This window comes from Uranotaenia lowii, chromosome 3 (assembly GCF_029784155.1).
Source record: "Uranotaenia lowii strain MFRU-FL chromosome 3, ASM2978415v1, whole genome shotgun sequence".
In the NCBI taxonomy this organism is placed as follows: domain Eukaryota; kingdom Metazoa; phylum Arthropoda; class Insecta; order Diptera; family Culicidae; genus Uranotaenia; species Uranotaenia lowii.
The window spans coordinates 247,140,103-247,162,195 of NC_073693.1; the positions used below are offsets into that span (position 1 = coordinate 247,140,103).

A 22,093-nucleotide genomic window follows, 5' to 3' on the forward strand; every position below is an offset into this window, starting at 1 on the left:
ATATCAGTTCTAGCGATTAAAAAAGAAATGATTGCAGAAAGTTGAGAGAGTTGTTGCTTCAATTTTTTTTCAGCCAATGGAAAATTAATTTTATATTTTGAAAAATCACACATTATTCATTTGAAAACCCTAGAATTTTATGCGAAAATAAATGAGAAACGTGTTCTAAAAGAAGGTATTTTTAAGAATAATGTTTAAAAAACAAATAGTTTTTCCAAAACTGAAAATACCCATTTTGCCTGGCGTGGCCTAGCGATCTCTGCAGTCAGGTACATGTGATATTATTTATTTGGCTAACAAGTTGGAGAAGGATTGAAGATTATACCGATGATATGACAAACCGTGTATCTGATTGCACTTCAAACGAGGATAGCTTGAATTAATTTGGAATGTGGTAATGGAATAAAGTTTGAGTGAAAATCTTAAAAATCGGTATGAAATCGGTATGTTTTGCCAAAAATCGGTAATCGGTATATACCGATTCTTGGTCAAAATTTAGCTCAAAAATCGGTATAAATACCGGAAAATCGGTATATGTGGCATCGTTGCCCACTAGTGAACGAGCAAACAGCACCCGAGAGCACGCCTCATCATGATCAGCTGGTTCCGTTGGCTGTCAGCATGTGGAGAAACAACCCCCCTATGCTCATGAATGGCGATGGATGAAAAAGCGACCTCTCGGGCAGCCACACGGCCAGTCCTGATTCGAGACGCGATCGCGACAGAACCCTTTCCAGGGATTTCAATGCTTAACTAATTCGGTGGAAACGTACGGCAAGCGCGGAATAACATCAGTCGGAGACGAAAATCTGTTCTGCGTTTTGCGCCATGCGCATCAACATATCTACATTAGGAGAAACACCGAGTGAACGATTGAAGCGCGAAACCTTTTAAAGCAACTGTCGTGAATGCTGTTGCAAAATAGTGCTTTTTGGAGCGTTCAGCTGAAGACTTGTTTCGGGGGAAATTTGCAAAGTGTCCAAACAGATGCCAGAATTGTGAGCCAGTTGATTATAAGTAGTTTGTTTAGTAGCGATTTCCAGAGATCAATCGCTAATCGTTTGTGTCGTTTCGGAAGAGCCATTCAAATCAAATTTTAACCATCCATTGTGGGGAAGTTCACGGATGAGTGTCGTGTCGTGTATATGTGAGATTGTTATTATGTTCTGTGACACGTGCCGAAGGTGAAGGTTGAATTTGAATACTTGTCGATAAACCCCGGAGGGAAGTGACAAACAGATAGTACAGAATATTCAACAATTCGAAACGGTGAAGGTGATCCGGTTGGCAGTCTTCTTCGGAAACATATTTTAAAGGTAATTTTCAACAGTTTTATACGTTAAAAGGGTGAATAAAGTCAGATAAGTAGGATTACATAGGCACATGTTTTCCGTGGTTCATAGCATTCCAGAACTGTTTTTTTACTGATTTGGAACGCTGTATGAATATGCCATTAATTTTCTCTTAAAGAGTTATTGTTAAAAATTCAAGGGATAATTTCTAAGAAGAGGTAATCTATTAAAAACTTTTAAGGTACACCGGGGTAAGTGTGGACGCGGGGTAAGTGTGGACAATGGCTATTGAAACAATACTGTGCACTATGTTTTCAAACTTTTAATGCAGAATGTTCAATTTACTTGTAATCTATCCAATAACTGTGAAAAAGATACGATTGCGACCATAACGGATGATTACAGCGACTTTTTGCGAATTTTCTATTTTCAACTACGATGTCGAGGTGATGTGCTTCTTTTTCAATTGCAAATTGCTCGTAAACTACCAGGCTCTTGACGAAAAACTCTACAATGAAACAATCCTTACTTTCGAAACAACCAGTTAGGAAAAGAAACGGCGATTAGAAGTGAAGAAAAAAGAATTTATTCACTAAAAATAAAATTTTGTCTCCAAACCCTATCTGGGGTAAGTGTGGACGGCTTTATACAGGCTTGATATTCACATATTTCTTCAATTTTCTGTCCTACATCCAACACAATTTAGCTTTATTTAGCATCCGGATCATGAAAAGTTGGGTTGTTCTGGAATAAGTATACATTTTAGATAAAATCGGATCTCGTGTGTTGCAACATAAATTACACCCAATAATCATTGAAAGATGCCTTACTAATAGCACCATGAACTTTTTTAAAAATTTTGGACAGTTCGAGCAATAAAGTAACTTATTCAACCAAGAAAACACAAATTTGTTGAAAATTTTCTGAAAAATCATAGGGAAAATCAACCGTCCATACTTACCCCATAAAGCGGGGCAAGTGAAGACACCAGCAGTCCATAACAAATTACGTGATAACTTTTCTCGCTTTGCTTCTATCAAGCTCTTCTCTTCAGCGTTTGTAAACAACATGTTCTGCCTCACATTGAACCTAATTTTATCCTAATTGATCCACTGTGGATTATTTTAATGATTTTTTCAAGTTGATCTATACGAAAAACAGTCCACACTTACCCCGGTTATTAAATGTTATTAAATAGGTTTTTAAAAGGAATATTGTTAATAAATACTCAACTTTATCAAAGACCACAAATGCTTTGCTACACCTTTAAAAATTTTATTTGTTTTAAAAACTTATTTAAATTTTAATGGATTTGTACATAATTTAAAAGAAAATTTTAACATGGTCCAGATAGATACTCTTTAGAGCTGCAACTTTTCAGTTTCGCATTGCTGTACAAAGATGTATGATTATTATTCTTGAGATGATTTCTTTTTCGAAGTTTGATCTAAGTTTTGATTTTTCAATCATTGTAATTCTTATAATTTTTTTATAAATTCCTCAATAATGTCAAAATTAATATTCTTTGTAAGGAATTACCCTTTCTCCATGCTTATAAACGTATATAGGAGCAATCACCTTTGTCATCTGCGCACTGGAAAAAGGGAGGAGTCTCGAATTGTCGGTCAAACATTTTACGAAACTAATTCCCATTAACCCTTCCTTATCTACCCACTTAAGGTGGATAAAACTTCATATTATAAGGTACACCGGGGCAAGTGCAAACTCGGGGCAAGTGCAAACGATCAACTTTTCTCTGTTACAAAACAATTAAAAAATATTTCTTCTTCTAGAAGTTGTTGTTGTTGTCCAAACCAACAATCTGACATAGATAAACTGAACTTTCTTTCAATTATTCACTAAAAACACGGCACTGTTTGATTACACACGAATTCAAGTAAATACGTACTAGACATGAAAAGTGTGTTTTTGTTTTGCTTTTTTTGGCTACAAAAAAGGGCATTCGAATCCGATTTTTCGTCGAAAGGTGAGTGTTTGGGACTGATATTCAGGTGAAAGCAGAAAATTTATGATAAATTTTCAGTAGACCCCAAAAATTGTGAAAATAATATTCACTCCTCTCAACCCACACTGCGGGGCAAGTGCAAACGCACCTTTAAGCCATGTAACATCAGACATTAAAAAAAAATCATCTCAAAAATGGTTCAGCATTATATTAGAGTGGTCAGAAAGGGTATCCAAAGTGTTGTATCTGAAGCGGATATTCAAAATTCCGTAATGCCTTGGCAAATGAAGGTCTTTTGCTTCAAATAACAGTCAGCAAAACTGAAGTTCCAAAAAGTAATTAATATAGCAGAAAAACAGCAAATACATAAAAAAAAGTTGATAAAACATACCGGAATATGTATTAAATTCGTTTAAGTAACGATACACTGACGCATCTTTGAATAAGTTTGGAAAAAGCATTGCGTTTGCACTTGCCCCCATACAAGGCAAGTGCAAACTTAGAAATTTTTACACAAAAGTGCCGTTATTTTTTACCAACATTTTTTAATTTTTCACTTTCTACGGGAATTTGTTGAGAACCATTTTAATGATGCAACGAACGATAATTGATAATTTTTGAAGATTTACATATAAACCGTTTGCACTTGCCCCGGTGTACCTTAACAATTTTCGCCCTAAAATATCCTCCCAAAGCCAATAATATGGGAGATGTCCTCTCCTCTTTATATCTTCTCGCTTAAAATAGAGGGAGCGAGAACCATCACCATATTTCTCGTGCCCAAATACCTCCCAAATATTCTTCCATGCCAAACTTGGTTTCATTTGCTTGTTTAGCTATCGAGTAAATTTATAAAAAGTATGGGTACCTCCTGTCTTTATCTTCTTTATCTCTATCTTCCCATTTGAAAAATGGCGATGTTTCAATCAAAATCTTCTCATGCCAAATTTGTTTCCATTTGCTCAATCAGTTTTAGAGATATGCAAAACATTTAATGAGAGACCCCTACTCACCTCCTATCTTTCCGCTGGAAGCAGCTAGGGGCCTGAAACCAACATAGAATTGCTTGTTTAGTTATTGAGTTATGCAAAAAAATCGTAAGACCCCCTCTACTTTCGCTATCTTCCTGATAAAAGGGGGGAAGGGTCTCAAACTATCAAATAAAGATTTTTGGTATTCAAATAACCTCCCATGTCAAATGCCGTTTGTTTGAATAGTTCTAGAGTTGGGCAAAAAATTGTATGAATGACAACATTCCACCATTATTAACAGTGGCAGGGGGTTTCAATCCACAGAAGTATCTGAAAGTTTTTACAATTTTCCAACAATTCACCGTAATGATATAATGATGTGGAAATTAGTTAATGTAGAAAATGTGATGTAAAATGTCTAAAAGTTGTATAGAATTTGCCATATTTTATGGTAATTTTATACGGAAGACCCTGCCTCCCCGCTCCTATAGAAACCAGTTCGATCACAAAAACTCTCATTTGGGGATTTTTTTTTATTGTCTGACAATTTGCGCCGGGGGTCTTCAGATTTTCCCCAAAATTGAAAATTTGGTTCATTTTTGCGACTTAAAAACACATGTATTTTTTCAGATTTCTAACATTTTTATTTTTTGAGTTAGCTTCGGTTAGATTTTTTTGTCAATAAAAAATAACCATTTTTCAAAGCTACATAACTCTGTTATTTTTCAACGGAAATTATAAAATAGCACATCAAAATGCATTGAAATTTTATCAGCTTTCCAAATAAAATAGTTTTAAAAAAATAAATAAAGACCTTCAACATGAAAAGTTGTAAATAAACTTTAAATGGCGTCTAAAAATACCGTCTGCACCACCGAATATTTTGCAAAAAATACCATTGAATAGCTCAATTTATGATGCAACTTTTATCTGAAGACACCAAAGTGGGCCATCAACTCCTTGAAGAGTTATGAAAGAAATAATGACGATAAATCTCTTTTTTTGCATCGAAAACAAACAATGGTTGAACAACTGCACTCACATATGGAGGTAGCGCGCACTTCTAACAACATGGAAACAAAAGAACTTAGCAGGTAAAAAATACTACTTTTTCGTGCTTTGTAGAGTGTTTGGAGCATAAATGACTTTAAATTTTAACCAAAATTCTTAGTATCGTATTGTTAGTGTGATATAACAAATAATGGAAATGTTGCTTTTACAACCTGGTCATATGCTATATAACTTATTTACTTTTCGATCAAAGATCATTGTGAAGCATAATCAATGCCAATAGTAGAAGGTTCAGTCAGGTTGGGATCACAAAAATGTGATTAAAAAAAATGAAACATAGTTTTTATATGGGGAGCTAAGCACTGGACACCAAAATCCTTTCCCATTGATCAAAAACAAAGAGTGTGGCACAAATGTAGAAATAATCGAATAGCTCAGTATGGCCAGCCCAGTCTGTAAAAAACATAATTCCCATTGTAGGTAATATGACATTGAAAATATGATAGTTTTACCGTATTCGTTTTCTCCATTCGCCCAGTTTTGAGGTTTACCATACCATAACATAATTCGTCGTCAGTGTTTTGCTACCTCGATCGCTCACAAACGAATCTTCAGTGTTCCACCGTACATTTTAAATCAAATCTGGAGAATTAAGGATGCAAAACTGAGCGCATAAACTTCTAAAAATGACATCAAAATTTGCAAAACTTGTTGTGACCTGGTGCAAAACTGGGTATAAACAAATACGTTATTAGATTTTTGGATATAACATGAAGTCAGTTTAGCTGCAACACTCTACCGCCTCTACTTTCATAACAGTCCCATATGCAAAAACAAACAAGCATGAAAATCAACTTTTCCTGTTTTGGAATACCTTTTTAAATTATGATCATCACTTTGGCATAAACGAAAATCGTTTCTATGTTGTCATAATAAATCGTAAGGCCTGAAATTTTCGAAATTGGGTTATTGGTAAGGTCGGGAGCACCATTTTTATTCATTATGGGACTGTTAATCGACCCTATTTGAAACCGTTTTCAAATCTACTCGCATAACAGTCCCAAACAGAATATTTTTTTCTCACCAAGCTACTTTATAAGACTTAAATTTGATCATTTTTGAACTTCAAAATGCAATTTTTAGAAAAAGAAACATACGAAATATCGTAAATTCCACATTGTAAGTTGAATCTTTTTACGATTTTTGATTGCATCTGATAGTTTTTCGTTCAGGAAGTCATTCCTAAGGAAATCAGACCTGTCTTCGAAAACTCGTGTGCATCATTCGACATCAAGTGAGTTAATTTTTTTTAAATGATTCAAAGAAATAAATCAAAGATTATTTCGCCAAAAGAAGCATTGAAAAGTAATCAAATCCGTGGTATTTCTCATATAGAACTGTTATTCGGGTATACTTCATATAAGACAGCCACAAATTGATATTTTTTTCGAAATTTGTAGAACAAAACCTCTTTTTTAGTGTGTTATTTTGAATCCCTATGTTGACCTAAAATGACGAAAATTCATATAGGACTGTTATGCGAGTAGGGGCAGTCTACAAAGCACAAAAAATAGTATTTTTAACCTGCTTTGATAAGTTCTTTTGTTTCCATGTTGTTAGAAGTGCGCGCTATCTCCATATGTGAGTGCAGTTGTTCAACCATTGTTTGTTTTCGATGCAAAAAAAGAGATTTATCGTCATTATTTCTTTCATAACTTTTCCAGGAGTTGATGGCCCAATTTGGTGTCTTCAGATAAAAGTTGCATCATAAATTGAGCTATTCAATGGTATTTTTTGCAAAATATTCGGTGGTGCAGACGGTACTTTTAGACGCCATTTAAAGTTTATTTACAACTTTTCATGTTGAAGGTCTTTATTTATTTTTTTTAAACTATTTTATTTGGAAAGCTGATAAAATTTCAATGCATTTTGATGTGCTATTTTAAAATTTCCGTTGAAAAATAACAGAGTTATGTAGCTTTGAAAAATGGTTTTTTTTTTTTTGTAATTTCTTTATTTGAAACGGCTCCTACCTTAAGGCTTTAAGGAGCCAAACTCGTTTTGCATGTTTACAATTGTTTTCTTAGGTCTACATCACTTTATCACTTTTTTTTTACTTTTTGAAAAGAAAAGAAAATAGATAGGGAAATATAAAAATGAAAAGAATTATAGACGAAGATCAATAGCTTTTAGAAAAAGGTATATTTCGAACATGTAATCAATGTCTATCGCAGCTAGTACATCTCTTACTGGGGTGCAGGGTGGTTTTCCTCGGGCCCGAAGGGAGTCTATTAAATTCGTTCTAGCGGCCAGGTGGGCCTCACATGACCAAACGATATGCTCGATGTCGTGGTAACCTTGGCCACAGCCACACAAATTGCTGCCAGCAATATTTATACGATAGAGAACCGCGTTAAAGGAACAATGGTTGGACATGAGACGGGAAAATATACGAATAAAATCACGACTCAAGTCCAATCTATTGAACCAGGGCTTAAGGCTTACCCTTGGGATAATCGAGTGGAGCCACCGACCCAACTCATCCTCGTCCCATCTGCGCTGCCAGTTGACAATAGCGTTTCTCCGAGCCAAGAAGTAGAATTCGTTGAAGACGATTTCACGCTGGTAAATGTTGCCTTCCATCGCACCCACCTTTGCAAGGGAATCTGCCCTCTCATTGCCTAATATCGAGCAATGTGAGGGGACCCAGACAAAGGTGATGGAAAAGCAACGTCTTGATAAAGTGGTCAATATTTCTCGTATCTTTCTGAGGAAATACGGCGTGAGATTTCCTGGTCTTATAGAGCGGATAGCTTCAACAGAGCTGAGACTATCAGTTATAATATAGTAGTGTTCAACAGGTCGTGTGGCAATACTATCCAAAGCCCAATGAATAGCAGCTAATTCTGCTATATACACAGAGCATGGTGACTCGAGGCTGTAAGAAGCGCTAGATATTTCGTTGAACACTCCAAATCCCGTAGATTCCTCTATCAGGGACCCATCGGTAAAGAACATTTTTTCAGCATCGACGTGCCTATATTTAGCTTCGAAAATTTGTGGAATCAAAAGTGGACGGTGCGTGTCTGGGATTCCACGGATTTCCTGCTGCATAGACAAATCAAACTGGACAGAAGAATTATCGTAGTCAGGGCAATGGTTATTTTTTATTGACAAAAAAATCTAACCGAAGCTAACTCAAAAAATAAAAATGTTAGAAATCTGAAAAAATACATGTGTTTTTAAGTCGCAAAAATGAACCAAATTTTCAATTTTGGGGAAAATCTGAAGACCCCCGGCGCAAACCCGTCAGATAATAAAAAAAAATCCCCATTTACCAAATTCCACATTGATCGGCACAGTAGTAAGAGTTTCCCTATTCCACCAAAACTTATTTGCCAATTCAATCAGTCATCTAATAATATCAAAACTTTTAGGTGCATCGATTTTCACTGAGAATCTCTAGAAAATTATTCGACTTTTGTCAATTTTTTTGATATTTTATATGGGAGCCCCCCTTTAAAATAACCGAAAACGCCTTAACATATTTAACCCTTTTATGCGTGACTTTTTTTAAATGGGAAGAGCAATTATTGATTCAGTGAAAAAATAAATTTTTAGTTCGAATAACACAAATCAACAGGTTTGAAGTCGTTATTTTGAGTATTATAAAAGTTGTGGCCCATCAAAGTTGAAAAATAATTATTGAAACTCTTCATTTATTTCAATACGATTTTTCAAATTTCTTCTTTGTTAATTGGGTGCATGAAGGTGTATGTGGTTGATTGAGATTAAAACAAATTGTTAAAAATGGTAAATCTGAAGAAATAACGATAATTTTCCAAAAACTAGGGGAGATGAGGGCATAACGAGCACCCAGGGCATAATAAGCACTACTGTTTTCTACGTAGTACTTATTTTCTTAAATAAATTTTCATGAGGATTTGTTTCGTACTTCCTATAGCATTAATTTTTTACAAAAACAGGAATATCCTTATCATCTTTAAAGAGATATTTAAAAAAACGGTTATGTTCTCAAGTAACGATAATATTATAATTTTTGAGCATCACGAAATAAGCTCTTATGATCTTAAAATCACCTTGATCTATAATGTACGCACTGCAACATGATGTACACATTGTTTCTCAATTTTTACCACCATAAAATTTTTGATTTTTCACTTTTATCAATTTTTAAACACGTTTTTACTTAAATTTGTTGACTAGGGGCATATAGAGCACCATATTATCGAGGCATAATGAGCATTTTCTGCCGTAGAATCTAGCAGCGAATTAAAATTGATTTATAGGCTAGTTTTCATCCGACGATTTAGCCTGTTGGTAAGGTGTCGGAGAGGTAATCAAAAGATTAGAGTTCGATTTCTGTTCGAGGTGATTTTTTTCCATTTACAACTCATGATCGATTTTTTTTTATTGTTACATTATATGGCTAGTAGCATCATCCTCCAAACAAAGCACATAATGTATGAGCGTGAATTGTTTGTATTCTACAAACAGACCTAGATTATTTTATTATTGCTTTGTTTGATGAATCTAAGACTCACCTGACTTCATCGAGTTGAATTCGCTGCTAGATTGCCCGACAGAAAACGCACATCTTGCCCTGATTAATGGTGCTCATACTGCCTCAGGGGGGGGGGGGGGGTTCTCATTATGCCCCAACAGTGGCTAGTTTTCAGCTTTTGGCAAATTTTTTAAAATGCATTTTTAACGTTTTCATCTAGTTTTTCACGTTCCAGCCCGTTAGGGAATAGGCTTTTCAAGTGTCTGAACACGAAACAATAATATCCATATTATAGCTATTTTCTATGGTTAAATAAGCGTTTTCCTTAAGGTGGCCATTATGCCCTCATCTCCCCTACACGCTTACGCGCTTTTAAAAAAAAACCAAAAAACGGCGAGTTGCTAAAATTTGCCAAAAAGATATGATGAAAATAAAAAAGAGGATCACAATTTTCCCCTAAAGTCTTCGAATCGGTTTCTCGGTGAATGAAAACGTCAATAGCGTTGGATCCACCTTTGAAAGTTAATTCTAATTTCAAACACGGCAGAAAACCACCTGAGAGTTTTAGCTAGAAGCCCAGTCATCATGTAAACCTTATTCTTGTCGGTCTTTAAACTTATTTCAATGTTTTCAATTTTTGTTTTGAACTTTTAAGCATACTTATATTATTCTTAAATGTGTAGTTTTCGTTTAATCAAAAAAGAATTAAGATAAAATCCTTGCAATCTGAAATTCACACCAGATATAAGGATATGAAAAATCGTTTGGCATTAAAAACTGAAATTGAATAATGTTTGCACTTATATCCTTTTGGCTCCAAACGCCACTATACCTACTAGGTATTGACTTCAAAGTAAAGATATTAGAATACGAAGCGAAGAAACATATTCACTTGTTACGGTTGTGAGTATATACGTATGTAGTCCTACCTACCGCAATCAGGTTCGTTCGTATAATGATAACATGGTTTTATTGATTTCCTTAATTTTGCTCAGTTGTAAATTGAACTTTATGAATAAAAAATGAATGAATACCTACAGGACGATCATCAATAAATCAAAACTCACACTGACTTGTTGCTTGGTCAAATAAGGAAAGTCCCCCTATTTGATATGATTGATGACATTCTGTGAAGTAAATGAACGTGTGTAAACAATAATGAACGAATCTCTCACAAATCGATTAATTTTACTTACCTACTCTTATCAGAAAATCTTAAAGCCAACCTCGAAATCGTTAGACTGTTAATGGTCTTAAATAAACGACACAAAAATTTCCTACATAGTTATACAAATTGCCTATTTAAATTAGTTTTTTTAAGTCGCGAATGCCATAAAGTTGGTAGAACGACTTTAATCGAAACAAAAAAAAACACAGGTTTCACAGGTTTAAAAAATATCCAAATTTTGAAAACCAGAAATTGTGCATTCTATTATCCAAACATTTGGAGAATTGAAATGTATGCTGAAAAGAAATAATTTATTGTTTTCCAATACATAGATTATCAATGCAATTTATTTGATAATGTTTGTTGGTTTTTAAAAACATCAATACATTTTTAATTTTAATTTAATTTTAAGAAGTACAAAATAATCTATGAGATTCATTTCTAAAAAAAATAATAACAAAATGATCGTTGCCATAAACTTTAAAACTCGCTGAAATTACCAATAAAAAATTAACAACAGCAAGAAGAAATCATTCGAAAAAAAAAATATGCAGATATAGCTGTAAAAAGTTCAACACAAATTTCACTTAGTGTATAAGTAAGCTGAAGTTAGGAGCTACAGTGAGCGAAATAAGAATAGCACCACTATGTGTTTTGCTTGTTAAAATATGAATGATTGGAAATTACGAAAATTTTCTTCCACAGTTTGTTCTGAATTGCTTAACGGATAAAAAAAGCATGAGTTTACTTTTTTTGACGTAGCAATTGGCGTTGAGGACCAAAAATCTGAAAAAGGGGTGCGAAATAAAAATATCACCACTTGAGTTTTATAACAAAAACAAGATTATTTTTGAAAATTTACTGTGTAAAAGGGAATAATAATGCTTCTACGAATTATTTGAATAGATAACTGCATTTTAAGGAGATTTCCAGAATTCCAAAGGTTTTCAAAGGTTTTAAAAGGGGGTTTTAAGAGATGCACCTTTAGCGTTAAGGAATTTGATATTTGAGCTGTAATTCTTTACCAAACTACTTACTTTCTTCATTAAAATGACGTGAAATGATGAAACAAACATTCGGGACTAATTTTGAATCAGAAAAAAAATAGGTTGGTAAGCAAAAACTTTGATTTTGTTCAGTAAACCACACTTTTTCCAGTTTCAAGTCGCAGATGGCAGCACATCTTGCAGTTAAAACCAAATTTAGTCTCAATATTGATTTTCCAGGAATATTTAGGCCCGATTTCATCATTTTGAGGTATTTTCGCATCACAGTTTTGTGGAAGTTCACGCTGCAGTAAGCTTTTCCGGATTTGCAAAAGAATCACCAGCACAAAAATGTTCCGATTCAATTGCAAATCATACCAATAATACTGCTAGCTGCCTGGTCCATCAAGCTTCATCGCAAAGTATAACTTTTTCTGATAATCGGTTCAAAAAAATCACTTTTAGTGACCTTGATGCAATTCTATTTTTTTTTTTTATTTAGTGATTATAGAATTTCCAAAGCGTTCACACGGTACATGTATTTATTTCTGGACCAAAATCATCCAGCACTCCCTAATTAATTCCGGATATTTGGAAAAGGGCATGAATTTGGTTAAATGGCAAGATAGTGCTGCCATCTATGACTTAAAAACTAGAGAAACAGTGTATGACTTTTTAAAAACATTGATATTTTTGAATTCCAACCTGCTTTTTGGATTCATACTCAGCCTCAAATCTATGTTTCATCATTTTGCATCATACTTATGAATGTTAATGAAGAAATCAAGCAGTTTGATAAAGTTTTATAGCTCAAATATCAAATTCCTTAATGCTATAGGAGCATCTCTTAAAACTTCCTTTTAATACCTTTGAAAACCTTTGGAATTCTGGAAATCTCCTAAAATGCAGTTATTCAATCAAATAATTCATAGAAGCATTATTATTCACTTTTACACAGTAAATTTTCAAAAATAATCTTGTTTTTGTTTAAAAATTCAAGTGGTGCTATTCTTATTTCGCGCCTCTTTTTCACATTTTTCGTCCTCAACGCCAATTGCTACGTCCAAAAAAAGTAAACTTATGCTTTTTTTATCCGTTAAGCAATTCAGAACAAACTGTGGAGGAAAATTTTCGTAATTTTCAATCATTCATCTTTTAACAAGCAAAACACATAGTGGTGCTATTCTTATTTCGCTCACTGTATATGTTGCATATTTCAGACAACAAATGTGCAGGATGGTTTTCTTATGTAATAATTTCAAATTCTGTTACACATTCACCGTAGAACGACGAGCTTGATAATAAATTTAACTATTGCGTTACCACAACATTCAATATCGCGTTCAAAAATGCGCTGAAATGTGCATTGCGCCAAGATGATATGTTTGATTTCCCGTCACTGTACTCACAGTGGTCCAGAACGGAACTTTATCGTGACAAAATTTACTACGAAGATACTTTGGGAGATAGACGAATGATGTCTTTAGCAAAAATTCTCGTCAAACCATGCGCTTTAATAATCTTAAATAAAATATTAAGACGCGTCATTTGTGCATGATTTACACATAAAAACTTCTTCCAGAAAACAGATACAGCCAAACTGTCTTCTACAAAGTTGTACCCAACAATTTTTGAGGCAACTTTACCGAAGACAACACATACATATGACGTTTCGTAAGATAGTTATGATGTTTTTGGACTCAGACAATAACCAAACGATGAAAATAAGATTTTTGCACGAGAAATGGGTTTGTTTTCTTTCACAGGGTCTTTAAATGTGTGAATTTGTTTTGAAAATTAACAAACTTTGGATTTTTTTTTGCCGAGTTTAAAAATTATAACTGCAACTAAATAAGGCCGTCATAAAAAAAAAATTAAAGTTTGCACCAATTCGAGATATTACAGTTTAAAAAGTACAAGTATTTGTTACAAAATCCCTTATAATTAACGAACGTTTCGAGTTACAAGTAAGCTCTTAGAGTAAAAGGTGCAAATTTTTATTTCATACGAATGCCCAGAAGATATTTTTGTATTATGAATTCTTTCACAAAAGTTGTTTTTTCGACACAACCTAACATTTTAATATTAAAAAAAATCATAACTCGCTTACGAAACGTCATATGTATATGTTGTCTTCGGTAAAGTTGCCTCAAAAATTGTTGGGTACAACTTTGTAAATCATGCAAAAATGACGTGTTTTAATATTTGATTTAGGATTATAAAAGCGCATGGTTTAATGAGCATTTTTGCTAATGACATGATTTGTCTATCTCTTCTAGTATCTTCGTAAATGATTTTCCTTATGCCACATCAAGCACAAAATTGACCGAGCGAATCAATTTATTCATTCATTGTTTCCATCCTCCTTTATCTCGTTAGAGGATGGAGAAGGACATGAAAACGTTTCTATTTTGTTTCCTTCAGCCATACGCAATGCGATTTCGCTAGGAGATTAATGCCGGTAGTCTCAACTCAAATCATCGCCGCTGGCGTTCACATCTTATGCCAATGCACAGTGGTCCAGAAATGAAATTTAGCGGGAAACAATTATTTGCGCTCTTGCCTTAGGTTTAAGACATTTGTTGTGCAAGACAAAGTTGTACAACGTTACAAGGCGCTACTTTTGAATGAAACTTTTTTAGGGTGGTTCATAAAACTTCTTAGATACGAAAATTATTTTTTTACTGTAATGAGATAGTGCTATATTATGTTCAGCAATTATGTAGAACAACACAATTGATGAAACTTTGTAGAAGATTTTGAATGTCTATCTATTAACGTTTAGGTTTTATGATGATTTTTCGTGTACAAGTTAGGGTGGTCCTACAAAAACAAGTTTTTTTGTTATAACTTTGTTGGGTATCAACTTATCAAAATCATGTAATCAGCAAGTATTTAGCAAATCATTATGCGCATCTTTTGTAGAAAACAGATTTCTAATATCTGCTTTTGATTCGCAGTTATCATGAATTTTGTGTTCAAAAATGGCCGTTTTGTATGAGCCATAACTTCAAATGGAGCAAACCAAAAAATTCAAACTTTAATTCGTTTGAAAGAACATGTTAAATACTACATTATATCGAAAAACTGGAGAGGTGTTTTTTGTTTAAAGCTTTTTATTTACACTTGAACTTGACCAAAATTGCCATTTCTTTGCGTTCGCACCCTTAGGCAACAATTCTAAATTTTTTACCACTACAAAAGCAGAGTTTCCTATTCATAACCTTTTGTAAAAATTTTGAAAGACTAACATAATTATAATATTTTAATGGCATTGCGGCGAGAATGTGGAAATTTTAAGACATTGTGAAATATATAGGTGGATAGATGAAGCGAGTGCGCTTCGTAGAAGAAGTGAGTAGGCGGTGAAGATGTAAGCGAAGGGCAAATTTTTGAAGAAAGCTCAAAGCTGTTGGTTATTCCTTTGCTGTGCACCGACTGACTATGGAGAGGGGGCGAAGCAAGCGCAGCCCCCCTCTACAGTCAGCCCAGAGTGGCTTAGGTGTGTATACACACCTAAGCGAGCAAAAGAATAACCAACAGCCGCTTACAAGAGCCATCTGAAATGCGTGCATGATCTAGCGATGTGTGATTTTTTCGAGCTCTCGCTTAGGTAGCTGCTACTTTTGTTTCGCATTGAATCTACCTAGCGTGCCTTACTTTCGTAAAGTGTCGCAAGACATTTTTTCTGAAACAAAGACTAACATAGCCAGAGGGGCACAAATGAAAAAAAAAACAGGATTGTTGATTATTAATGTATAAAACCATAAACTGAAAAAAAAAATTAATTACTAACTACCCAACAAGAAAGTCTTGAATTGTATTTTCCTCAGGAGGAGTTATTATTCACTTATGTCCTTTTGACTATGAAAGCCAGTTTTGGTTTCTCCGGTGATCATTTTGATCAAAACCAAGGAAACCACACAGTTTTCAGTTCAAGAGTTTCGATTACTCGTGATGAACGTTCAAAGGAAAGTTATTGTTGTTCACTGGCTGAAGGGGTCTAGTGAAAAAGATGTGGTTGAAGGTCTGTTAAAAATGGATCCGAAGCTTTCGAAATTAACATTGAAAAAGAAATTAAGTATTGAGAAGTTGAAATTTTCGAAACTCTGGGAGAAAAGTAATCGTAACCGAAGTCGATTTGAAAAGCTGAATGCGGACTGGCTTCTTGCTCAGATACACTTTCCGTTAGCTACAAAACAAGGAAGAACATCGCAAAACTTCTCCGAAAGCTGCCGAAAAAGTAAACCGAAAAAAGTTAGAGAGTTGCAAACCTTACGACGAAAGAGCTGGGGTTTCTTACGGCATCATGTATGAGGGCTGAAGGACATCGCCTAGCAGGAAAAGCTGTAGAAACTATTTCCGGCAATCCAGTTAATGGTTTTTTAACCTACCGAGCGCAGGAGATCAAATGTTACACCAATGTCTGAAGAAAAAGGTATTGGTTACATGGCCGTAGGAACGGGGGGGGTTTTGGGGGTTAAACCCCCCCCCCCCCCATGAGGATCCAAAACAGCAAGCGAGATATTCTACTCTACACTCAAAATTTTGAATTCAAAACCAAATTATGATAATGGAGTAAGGTTAATCAAGAATAACAATCCAGACTAAAAATTAATGCCAAAAACTCAAAAACCCATCCCTAGTCCAAAATTCTGCTACATTTTTTCAAAATTTTCTCACTTGGTCATCGAAATTCAGAGCTGAATAATAAATTTCATATTAAATTAAACCCATTTCGGAGGTTCTGATTCCATAATTCCCATAACCAAAATTGTATATCTATTTTTGTATTTCGGATTCTGTATCCTGTTCAGGATTCTTGATTTTCAGTTCAAATAATCATAAGAAATTAAAAATGAAAAGCTGCTTTGAAACCCTGGTTCAAATTTGGTTATGCATTTCATATAAAATTTGGACCATGTTTTTCGAGATCAAATTTATTTTCAATATTTTGATTAAAGTTTTATGAATATAAAAAAAATATAATTTTTGTTTACATTCAAATTTGAAGTTCTTGAACTTAATTCTTAAACAAAATTCAAAAATTTAAAGCTTCGAAATGTCAATACGAAATTGGAAAAAAAGATACAGATCTGTGTAAATTTTATATTTTAATCTGATTCACAATTCAGATAAAAAATAATTTATTTAAATAGTGAATTTAAATTTAACCTGAAATACAGAATTCAAAAAATAGATTCATGAATGAGGGCTCTATAACTTAGCGCATAAAATTCTGATCTGGATTAAAATTAGAAAATCGTATTTTTCGAACACTTTAGAAATCGTATAGAAATTCGGATACAAATTCAAAGCGCAATTTTTTTATTGTGTTACACTTCGAAATATAACTCGAATGGACTGAATTCAAGTGTTAAACTTTATTCGACAAAATTGAACACAACGTTTTCTGTTACATAAAAAAAGTCCGAGGTTTCTGAGATATAGAATGCCAAATTTCGGTGTTCCTCGTAGTAGATTTCTTGGTGGTTCTTAATGTGTTAAAGTTGCTTGTCAATTCAAGTTCTAGATTCCAATTTTATCAACAAAATTAGTTTGGAAACACAATTTAGCTGAAAATCACAAAATAAAGTTAGAATTTGAGTTTTTTATTTCATCCGCAAAAAACATATTTTATTTAAAAAATATTATCCACAGGATTTTCATTATGGTATTGATTCTTTATAAGAAATATTTACTGGTAAAGAAAAATCTTCACCTAAAAATCCTGCACGAATATCTATATTTTTCCTGTGCATTGTTTGACATTTTCCACACATTATGGGCACCAAAATTTGGCATTTTATGATCCAGTACCCAATAGACAAAATTCTTCTTATTTAATATAGATATTTGAGTAACGGTAAGTGTCGTATTCCATTTTGTAGAATGAGGTTTCATTATTAGATTTATTTCATTTCAATTATGCTTTTTTAAAGAGCATACTAGCGACTAGCGAAAACACGAAATATCTCGTATTTGGTCCGCAATGTAATACTATTGCAGTTTTTTTTAAAGCCAGTTTCTAATCTAAAATCGTTTATTTGGTTCAAGTTTGTATCCAGAAAATTTGATCCGAAAACCTGATATTTTTAATCTTTTGCTTTTTTTTTGAAAATTTGATTTATTTTTATCAAAGCCTAAATACTTTGAAGAATAGTTTGAACTTGTTTGATTTGAGTATAGAATCAGTTTATTTTTAAGAAATGGAAGACTTTCCTATAAAAACAGTTTCAACAGTTTCTTAAAAAAAGCTTATTTTAAGCCCAAATCAACTAAATTTGATCTACCAGACTTTTAATCAAATTCAAAACTTCATCTCTTAGTTTTAGGACCAATTTTCTAAAGTTACGATTTAATACGAAAACTTGTAATGTCAAAGTACTTAAAAATGAATAATCATATAGTAACAAACATAGTTTGTTTTTATTTTTTTTGTATTCGAGCATTGTTGGACAAAAAATCATAGCTAAAAATCCGTCACCAAAACCCCCCCCATGAGTCGGTTCTTCCTACGGCCCTGATTGGTTACATCTGTAGAAACAATTTGAGTAAAGCTCAATACGTGGATACTCGTATGACAAGCCTTAATGAAGGTGTTGATTTGATTTTCCATGTCGCAGAGCAAAAGTGATATATTTTGTTATATGAAAAATGGCAATTTTGGTCAAGTTCAAATGTAAATAAAAAGCTTTAAACAAAAAACACCTCTCCAGTTTTTCGATATAATGTAGTATTTAACATGTTCTTTCAAACGAATTAAAGTTTGAATTTTTTGGTTTGCTCCATTTGAAGTTATGGTTCATACAAAACGGCCATTTTTGAACACAAAATTCATGATAACTGCGAATCAAAAGCAGATATTAGAAATCTGTTTTCTACAAAAGATGCGCATAATGATTTGCTAAATACTTGCTGATTACATGATTTTGATAAGTTGATACCCAACAAAGTTATAACAAAAAAACTTGTTTTTGTAGGACCACCCTAACTTGTACACGAAAAATCATCATAACACCTAAACGTTAATAGATAGACATTCAAAATCTTCTACAAAGTTTCATCAATTGTGTTGTTCTACATAATTGCTGAACATAATATACATTACAGTAAAAAAATAATTTTCGTATCTAAGAAGTTTTATGAACCACCCTAAAAAAGTTTCATTCAAAAGTAGCGCCTTGTAACGTTGTACAACTTTGTCTTGCACACCAAATGTCTTAAACCTAAGGCAAGAGCGCAAATAATTGTTTCCCGCTAAATTTCATTTCTGGACCACTGTGCAATGGCGTTGAAATATTGAGAACTCATGATTGGAGTAAAGGCGGCATGTAGGGTGTACCAGTTACTTTAGCAGATTGTTCAGTAAAATTTATTAGCCGTAAATTTAGTAAACTCTATTACATTTCTACTTTAAACAATTAGTCACTCGATCGTTTTCAAAACTAACGAACTGTACTCTATATCTAATGTATTTAACGAATGGAAGATCAGAGTTAGAAATTCTTGAATACTGAGTAAAAGCGAAGTTCTCCACAATTTCAGTCAGAACAAATTTATCAAAGCTAGGTACTTAATATGTGTATCATGCGCCGAATCCACCCTCAGTATGATGAGTTTTGACAATCGATGCTCAACTCAAAAAGTTGATAATTACATTGCTACTGCTCCTATACGGAAACAACTGCAAGCTTCAGCTGATAGATCCATATCTTTGAAGGATAGATCGCGTCAAACGACTCGGATACATTTCAGACTGCCCGAGTGCGAGCCCCTATATTATGCTAATCATACAGCATCGTATCAAAAATTGCGACACGGCCGGTATGACCTAGTTGTTCACCGGTATGTTAACCGGCTTATTATTAAAAAAAAATGTTATAGGGGGAATGAACATTCTCAATCTTGTGAGAATATGCACTTTTTCTGAGTGGAAAATTTTCGCCCAGACAATACACATATTCTCCGAATCATTTCCGGTGATACGGTTTTATTCAATCATGAAACTAATTTCCGGTCGCTTGAACTGTCGAGATTAAGTGTCCAGATTTGTTGACCCGCTCATATGAAAACGTATGCATTCATGGGGATCCTCACATCTTGAACGATGGGATGAGAACTTGACTGACCACTTTGCAACAGCTGTGAATTATTCACAGTAACAATACGATTCAATTAAAAGTTATGAATGCAAATCAAGGCGTTAGCTTTGTGATGCACGATCTAAGCAAATGCAGGTACATCAGACATGTACAATTTATGACATTTTCGGTTGATTTTCGTTCCCGTGCAGAAATTTCTATCGCTAGTTACGGGGTTTTTTCCAATTAAATTAATTGAACTCGATTAGAGCGAGTAGTTTAAGTCGGTGTCTGCGAGCAAGTTGCTTAATCGAGTCTAAAATCTTCCAGGTGAATCTGCGCAGCAAACTTTCTTCATCGTCCATCGGGTTTAACCGAGATCTGCGAACGAACCGGTCTATCATCTTTCAGAATCCCGTAACCTCGCCGGGCATCGTGAGTGAGGCACATTTGGATATGCGCGCAAACCATTAAAAAAATCCTGTAGCTTATAAGTATGTATCGCCACCCCCAGTGACAGTGACAGCGGAGACTGGTTTGGATGAGATATGTATGAAGGCTTCGCGCTTTTTTTTCTCTTTCACCTTAGGATTGACCAAGTCAGGTCCAGCCAACCATATCAGACCGATCAGATCTGCTGGTGCTGCTGGCACACTAAGTAAATAATTTCTTCTATTAAGTTAAGCGACATGGGCAGAAGTTTGCGAAATTATTGCACCGCAACAGAATTTCCTGCCGCGTGCCACGACTTGATCGATAGATCGTGAAATTGTCTACATTTGTATACCTATCAACAGAGGAATTCTGCTCTTTCTTCTGTTGATAGGTTTAAGTTATAACCGCAAGCGAAACAAGGGGGATTTTCTAAATATCTAACCCGAACCGTTCTGGAAACGTGAAGTCTAGTCTGTACCCAACCGGCGCGACAACATACAGGTTAACAGAGTTAGAATGCATTTTTAGTTCTCACGTTACGGGAACAATTAGTAGCTAATGGCGCTCGAATAAACGACTCATTTCGCTCGTTTATTGCTGGTCGAATACAGTAATCGTCAGCGTCACACGATGGGAGGAGGCTTTAATTGAAACTCTGCCGCCGCCAGCAAGTTGCTTTTGTTCTTCGATTTTCGAGTGTTAAAGGTTTCAGTTTCGTTTGAATGAATATTAATTTGCACATATATTTTAACTGAGGGCTTATGATACAGCTCAGTTGGCAGAAAACTTGTTTGCTGAGCTGATGTACATGAGTTCAAGCCCAAGAATACAATTTTGCCGGTTAAGTTTTCCTATGACTCTCCGCCAACTGCAACGTTGAAATCAAATCGCGAATTACACAAAGATGTCAAAACGACTATAAGTGAAACAAACATTTTATCAAATCCTTAATTTGGCATCATTACTGTTTTAAGGACGCTCTCTAAAAGCCAAGACAAACCTTCCCCTCATAAGTGTCAATTTGACAAGCCTTGCTTTAAATCCCTATAACTCTCTTGTTTCTCAACCGAAAACCTCGTAGCGTAACTGAACTACGCTTCTCGATTAGTGCATTAAGTTTTACATTTAAAAAAATTAAAGGAAAATAAAAAAAACAATTTTAATTTTCTGATATTTTGTAAATATGTCTATTATATAAAATTTTCGTGTAACGGAGTTAGTCGCACTACTCCTCCAAAATGTCCCAATCGATTCAAATGAAAGAATTTGTATAATATTCTGTAGGCATGAGAATCACTTTTTATCAAATAAAAACTACACAAAGTCACATCAATTGTCTGTAATAATTTCTTTCCTTTGGGTTATTTGTTTTTCGTCTCCATGGCGAGCAAACGTCGCTAGAGAATAGTAACCATGGCAATGCATACTGATTAGTACTGCCCCGCCAACATGAAATCCTAAAAGAAATCATCGTTGAACTCGTATATGGATGCAACTCAAATCGGAATCGTAAATATGTACACTCACCATTCGACCATATCGTATATTCATCGTAGAAGATACAACATCTAAATGAAATACGACTTTGTTACGATATGTTGGATGAAGTCGTAAAGCTTAGTTCTTTTAGAAATGGGACACTTTCTTTTGCGATT

The 22,093-nt window shown here is 34.2% G+C and overlaps 1 protein-coding gene across 1 annotated transcript in view; it reads left to right on the plus strand.

Moving 5' to 3' along the window:
* The first annotated feature begins 708 nt into the window (after nt 1-708).
* LOC129755438 (facilitated trehalose transporter Tret1-like) overlaps nt 709-22,093 on the plus strand; it is an 85,807-nt gene continuing 64,422 nt past the window's right edge. Inside the window, exon 1 of the mRNA XM_055751933.1 lies at nt 709-1,316. The gene's annotated coding sequence lies outside the window, so the exon portion shown is untranslated. The remainder of the gene's footprint in view (nt 1,317-22,093) is intronic.